This window comes from Montipora capricornis, chromosome 13, assembly GCF_036669925.1.
Source record: "Montipora capricornis isolate CH-2021 chromosome 13, ASM3666992v2, whole genome shotgun sequence".
Lineage (NCBI taxonomy): Eukaryota > Metazoa > Cnidaria > Anthozoa > Scleractinia > Acroporidae > Montipora > Montipora capricornis.
In genome coordinates, this window is record NC_090895.1 from 20,792,463 (window position 1) to 20,799,962 (window position 7,500).

Sequence of the window (7,500 nt, forward strand, 5' to 3'; positions counted from 1 at the left end):
ACAAAGCAGTGTTTAGAGTACTCTCTAACTTTCTTAATTTGTGCAAACTCTTTCATAAATCCAGTGCTATATGCATTTCAAATGCCAGAATTCAAAAGAGCTTTGCTTTTATTATTGCGTTGCAGATCTCGCTTGCATCCAGTTCAGGTTTTTCCTCTTTATGACATGTCAGCTAAAACGGTTTACTCAGTTCCTGTATTTATCAAGTAGATAGAAACTGATAATCAAAATAAACTTTTCGTCCGACTACTCTTAGTTTTCTGATTTGAGAAGATTTTCTTTCAATTACTTTAAAACAACATCTGTTTAAATGCGAGTTCAGATTGGTCAATTTGGAAAATTTCAAAATTTGTAGCGTATTGGTTCTTCTTACGTTTTTAGCACGATAACCAAGTTTGATGTTTGATAAAAATAAAATAAAGAAAGCTTTTAAAGGCCACCGAGAAATTCGAGTGAAATATAGTTGATGTATGATATCATTTATGTTACTTACAGTGTCGCATGGTTTGGCGAGCTGCATGAATTGCAAAAACAGGCGCGCGAGAATTGGCCCCGCATACCCTAGTCTCCTTTTCCGTCCATAGAGTCCGTAGAGTTCTTTTCGTCCGCTCCAAAAAAAAACCAGTAATAAATTACAAGATGCAAGATAGCCTCTAGAATGTGCACCTGAACACTCAACTGTGAAGCCCTCAAATCGGTTCAGGGGGGAGAGGGTGTCTTTAAGGACGTTGTTGGGTCAGTCCTCATGCAAGTGTGACGTCATTTCCCGCTTCGGTGGCTTTAAAAATGGTTGCATACCACTTTACAGGTGTGAGTAATTTCAACTCTTAGATGTTGATGATTCGCCATATCAATTCCTTTAAAGTTCATTAGGTGGCAGCGCGGAAAGAGCAACTGAAAACTCAAGTTATGGAATTGCCGGTCTTTTGCATTGAAAGATTACTTCATGGTTGCCTCGTTTATGCGATTTTTATTCCCGAATACGAGCGAGCGAAGCGAGCGAGTAAGTTTAACGATCCTTCACAACAATTGATTAACAAAAATCGTATAAACGAGCCAACCATGAAGTAGTTTGTTTATTATATAAGTACAGAGATCAATAAAGTTAACGAGGTAAGTGTTAATCGGGAGGCTATCAAACCACCGATCGTGAACAAAACCCCTAAACAAACAGAAAAATATTTTTGAAATAAAAAAATTCTTTACCTTCCATACCTCGCTTGAGCGCCTTTAAAACCTTTTAAGATATTCTGAAGTATTTTGTGCAGAAAACTAAGCAATAAAAGATACAAAAAAAATTGAAAACCATAAAACAATAAATAAATAAATAAATAAATAAATAAAATACTTAGTTGACCGCTCCCCATATGGGCTTTCCAGGGCCAATGAAACACAATTAACGAAACGACAGAACACAACATCAACAACAACTGATAAGAATCCCAACTGGCCGGAGGTAACCAATTGGGTATTTACAGTCGGCCGCCATGTTTTCAAATTGTACTCCCGCTGTCGGTGCATAGGCCACTCGCGCCAAAATTAACGTATTATTAGCCAATCAAAAGGCTAATACGACAATTTTCACTCGTGAAAAAAAAAAAAAATAGTCCGACCAATCAAAAGGCCGATACGACAAAATTTCACTAGTGAATACATAGTATGTCATTTTTATTTCATCACGGAAATGCACGCAAATCTCTATATACTTATGTAATAAAACAATTTACAGAGCAGACCATATATACCTCTGGAATTTGTAAAAACCTATCCCGGCTGTTGCAGTTGCTTTCTATGTTGAGATTATTATAATATTCCAAGAGCACAGTTATTGCTTACGCAAATAGTATTCCACAATAGCCTATAGATTCGACTTATTTGCCAAAAGAACAGACTTGAGGCTCATGAGAATAATTCATCGTTATGAATCCTTTGTGTTTGCACAATTTGAAACGAGCCTATTGTCTTTGGCTCAATTGAGTTATATAACCTATATGTTTCCCTGAAAGTTAATAGCTACAAAGCTACTGGTAGCAAAGGTTGGTTAAGGTAATCACCCATCTTGAAAAAAAAAGGGGGAAAAACAAATAAAATTAATATATAGATTTAGCCAAGCCTAAAAGCGGAGCTCCCCGCTTGTTTATTCTTACTGGCTGTAGGATTAGTGAAACTAAAAGGCTTTGGAACTGTCTGCCTTTTGGTTTTTCCGGATATTGATTAATTATGTCATTTTCTTCGCTGCCTAACTAGTGGAGTTTCACGGTTAATTTCACCTGAAAAACCAACTGATCGCATGAATCACGAAGGGATGAGTGTGATATCGGATTTTCCAGCGAAATCTACTGTCGAATTCACCAGTTAGGCAATTAATTTTTCTTGAATCGCAAGAGTTTTAAAAGAAAACAAGCAAATCCCCAGCAAGCGAACGGAAAAGGAAAGAAGCCATTTCAGAGTCGACTGTCAAAAGACAGCGAATAGGAATCACGCTAAAATTAGAAATCAGACGTACTATAGCTCGTGCTGCGACAGATCGTACTTTATTTATTCCACTTTATCTCTGAAAACGAGATCATTTACATTTCGATCTATTTCATTGAAACCCGCCAGTTTGGCTTAGAACCAGAATCAGCTAGAAAGGACAAACTTCAAACAAGATCTCCAACAAATTACCTGTACGTGCCCTAAAAAAAATTCTGAAAACACAAGCTGGTGATATTTCTCCTTACATTTAAGAGAACTCATTGTGATTTTATGTTTAGAACACAAGTGCAAAATTTTCTTTGTCGAGGTTCATCGAAAAACAGTTAGGCAAGCGGAGTAAAAAAACGTCTTGTTCGCTCGCATTTTAAAGCCAAACAAACCAGCAAAAGATCGATTATTCCTGTCCAAAAAGAGTACAGATGGTTGTTATTTAATTCGAGTTAACAATAAAAATTCGAGTTTCATTCCTAAAACAAAGGAAAAAACGAGTAAACCACTTTTTAGAAATATGCATCCACTTGAAATAACTCATCCGTAGAAATAGCTGTTTAAGTTGACGGCTGACCAGGTACTGGTTTTCGATTGGATTGCAGGCTCAACCGAGGTTAACTCACCTAAACATAAGCACGGCTTTATTTTTCGCACACTTTCTGTGGCTCGACGCGGCTACACGGCCATACTCCGTCAACGCTTTTCGTGTTCAGGTGGAAACGGTTTGGAAAATGTTTTCTTCCTGCAATTTTCGCTGGCTTCAGTCCAGATTGACACATCGTGATATCGGTTTTCCACACTGGTGGCCTCGCAGTTATTTAAGTCAAGCCTTGGAGGGATATAAACTTAAAGCTGAGTGTCTTTTTTTAAAATTTGCTTAGAGCTGCTATTTTCTCTGTATCGCAATTTCTGGCATATCGCATATCTTTAGAAGCTCTGAATAGGTTACATGATGCCCGGAGGAACTATGACTAGAACAGGAAGGAAGGGAGAGCCAAAGAGAACGTCAACGACAAAACAGAATACCAGTAATAGCTCATATTTACTGGAACAAGTTAGTGCACGAATTTTTTTCCTTGGACACTAAATGCGTATTTTTAAAAAAAGTGGTTTAATCGGTTCAGGAATGAAAATCGAATTTTTATTGTCAACTGGAATTAAATAACAAATTTTTACTTTTTTGGACATAAACAAAAAGTTGATTTGTTTCTTTGTTTTGCTCTAAATGCGAGCGAACAAGTGTTTTTTTAAGCCGTTTGCCCAACTGGTTTTCGTTGTGCCTCGACAGTGACAAGAAAATTTTACCCTTATGTTATAAACACGTAATCACAAAGACTTCTCCTAAAATTAGGGGGGGGGGGAATTCCACTAGCTTGTGTTTTCAGAAGTTTGTTTAAAGCACCTAAACGTTATTTAAGTGTTGGAGCGGATCGTGTTTGAAGTTCTTCCGTTTATGGTTGCATTGCCGTAGTTTGCGGATTCTTGGTCCAAACCAACCTGGCGTCACGGTAATTTAATGAAATACATCAAAATGTGAATGATCTCGTTTTTACAAATAAAGTGGAATAAAGTACATCATTAAAACTCTCCTTTGACCTTGAACTGACAATATTTTTTCATAGCTATGAATTTTAGCGTGATTCCTATTCGCTGGCTATTGACAGTTGACTCTGAAACGGCTTTTTTCCTTTTCCATTCGCTCGTTGAGGGTGTGCTTGTTTTCTTTTAAACTCACGCGGTTCAAGAAACATTCACTGCCAAACTGATGAATTCCAAAGTAAATTTCACTTGAAAAACGGATATTGTACTCATCGCTTCGTTATTCATGTGATATCGCGTAAATTTACCCGTGGAATTCACTAGTTACGCACTGAATTTTTCTATAGAAGAATGCAAAAAAGAGATTTAATTCTTGATGCAGCAACAGGAAGCATCAAAAAGCGGACAATTCGAAACCTTTTATTTTCACTAACCTTACAGACAATAAGAAGAAATAACCAGGGAGCTCCGCTTTTAGGCTTGGCTAAATCTATATATTTACTACTACAGTTTATTACGTAATACCGATACTATGGTATCGTATAAAACACCTAAAACGTTTATTGCTTTTTTTGGGAAAATGAAGGTAGCTTTTTTTTTAAAACGTTGCCGATTGTTCTACCTTGCTTTACTTATTATTTCTCCAATTAAAAATGTGGATAATGGCGTTCATTTTTACGATACAAGCAAGCAAATACGAAAGAAGAGGTGTTTTTGGAGAGGTCTGTTGTTGCCATGGTCTCAATATTGGTCGCATTTCCTTAAGAAATGATTGGTGTTTCATATGACAACATATTATTGCTGTTAGAAACGATCATAATTAATATATGGAGATGGTTTTGAAACTCGACACGTTTCTTTGTTTTGGCTCTGACCATGCACAAACCACCGCCTTTTTCTTAAAGACAGCCAATCAAAAGATTCGATTAATGTCTTCAAAACTTAGTTATGAATCGAGGACTAACGATCGTGCGTAGTCAGGGTCAAGTTAACATAAAGAGTGGCAGTACTGTTCTTGCTTTTGAAGTTTTCGGTGATTCATAACCAGTGCATCTTTATGAACTATGGAGCGATATTTTAGGGAAGATAAACTAAAACAGTATATGCATAATGGTAAATTCAATATTCGTTGTAATGAACCTTAACTGTGGAATGGAATCGATGAGAGATTTAAAATGGTAACCTGTGCTAAATAATAATGATGATAATAATAATAATAATAATAATAATAATAATAATTATTATTATTATTATTATTATTATTATTATTATTATTATTATTATTATTATAAGAAAATTAATGTTTTATATTGTTGCATTTTCTTTCTATTTTTTACACTCTATGAGTGTATGTAAACTATTAATAGTCGTTCTGTAATATTTATCTTAAGTGTGAATGAAATGTGTATATTACACCATGCCTCTTTTCTGACTGTTGTGATTTTTTTTTAAATTTAATCAATGTTGGCTATCCAACTAGTTTAGCTTTAAAGTTATTTTGGTTGACCAATAACTGTATTTACGTTCGTCTTTGTCCTGGTGCAATAGTTGTAACTTTTTTGTAACAAGCATATTGTTCACTTCAAATAAACTCTCTCTCGCTGTTAAGTAATATGTTGTTGTTGTGACAACCCTTCTAACGAGAATTAAGTTCTCTTTAAGAGTAGTGAGACTGGTTTCAGTCATCAGATGAAAACGAATAGCCACGGATGACGGAAAGGAAGATTTCAGGAGAGATAACGAAGATCTCAGTATTGCGCCGAGTGTTTTTCATGCATGATGTAGCAGGCTATTTTTCAAGGGGTTTTATAAAAAAAATCAAAATTTCAGTTGCGGTGTTCGGCTCATCTGTGCACGGGACCAGTGAGGTTTTATGTCGTTCTTGTCGTTTTAAATTCACCTTCAGGTCCTTCAATCTGACCAAGAGATTAATCAAGCGTCATTTTATGAAGAGCCATGGATTTCCCGGAATAAAAAATCCGGGATCGTCTGAAATTTGATGACAATTATAAAAACGAGAGTTGTGGATAAATAACAAAATATCGACTCAAAACGCGTAGATCCTTATTCATCTAGTAAATTTACATAAAAGCAAGAGTAGTGAGACTCATACATAAATCTTATTTAATGCTCATTCTGACCCGATATTTATGAACCCTGGAATCTTAAAATTCCATGATCTTAACTTGTTACAACTTGGTCAATTCATGTTCTCCTATCAAAATCGAATTCTTCCTCTCAAGTTAGCTAGGAAATTTACTCTAAACAGTCAAATTCACACATTATATGAGAAACTCTCATGCATTTTGCTTGCCTTTCTGCCTGGCTAGCATCAAACAATTTTTCTGGCCCAGTTGTTCAAATCACGGATAGCGCTATCAGCCGGATAATTCACTATCCAGTGGATAAGTCACAGCGGAAACCAATTGCGTTATCCAATGGATTGTGATTTATCCTGTGGATAGCACTATCTACCTTTTGAACAACTGGGGCCTGTCCTCTACGAGGGACCTATATTTAAAATTCTCTTAACAATGATATAATCAATTCTTCCTCAACAGCTTCCTTCAAGAGAGAACTAGACACTTTTTTCAACAATTTTTTGTGAATTGTAAGGATTTTGTTCTTCCTTTCTTTAATTGTTTTCAACTTGTAGTTCTACTTTCACCTTTTTATACTTCAACACCTTAAATGACTAAGTGTTTGTAAATTGTATTCTCCATTGACAACTTGTAAGTTCAAATTGTTTCTAAATTGTAAATTCTATTTCACTATTTAATACCTCAACAAGTTAAATAACTAAATTTTTGTAATAATTATACTCTCCATCGCCACCTTGCAAATCAACGAGCACCAGATGTTTAATTTGGGGAAGCGTAATTTAGTTAAGCTTAGTAGTTTCTTTCAGACCTGACCAATGTAATTCAATTAAAAACTCGTTTCTATCTTCCTTATTTTGTTTGTTCATATTTGTATCTTAATTTCTTTTTTTTTTCTGTAGCAGAAATGAATAAATAAATAGATAAATAATAAGTAAATAAATAAATAAAACACATGAGAAATCTTGATTTCCGCTCTTTGACAAAAAAACGAATCAGGTATAGGTAATTTTTAACATTTCAGAGATATAACAAGAACGAATGGTTGATTTTAATAAAACGGATATGTTCTCGGAGGGCTATGTAGATTTTTAAGAGCTGTCTAGAAAAAGAAAAGTTGAAAAAAAGAAAAAGAAGAAAAAAACCTTCAACATATATTTAGCCAAGCGACCTAAAAGCAGAGCTCCCGTTTCTATCCCCAGAAAGCATTATAGTGCATATGGAAATAATTAGGCCGCTGCATACTGTACAAAATTAATCGTCATTAGTGTATAAAGTTAAAAAAAGAACACGATTCAATCGTCACTAGGGTATACAGTTTACAATGATCGAACACCTCCGAGCGTACAGCAGTTAAACAAACAAGCCTTACAAACAATAACCGACGAAATTA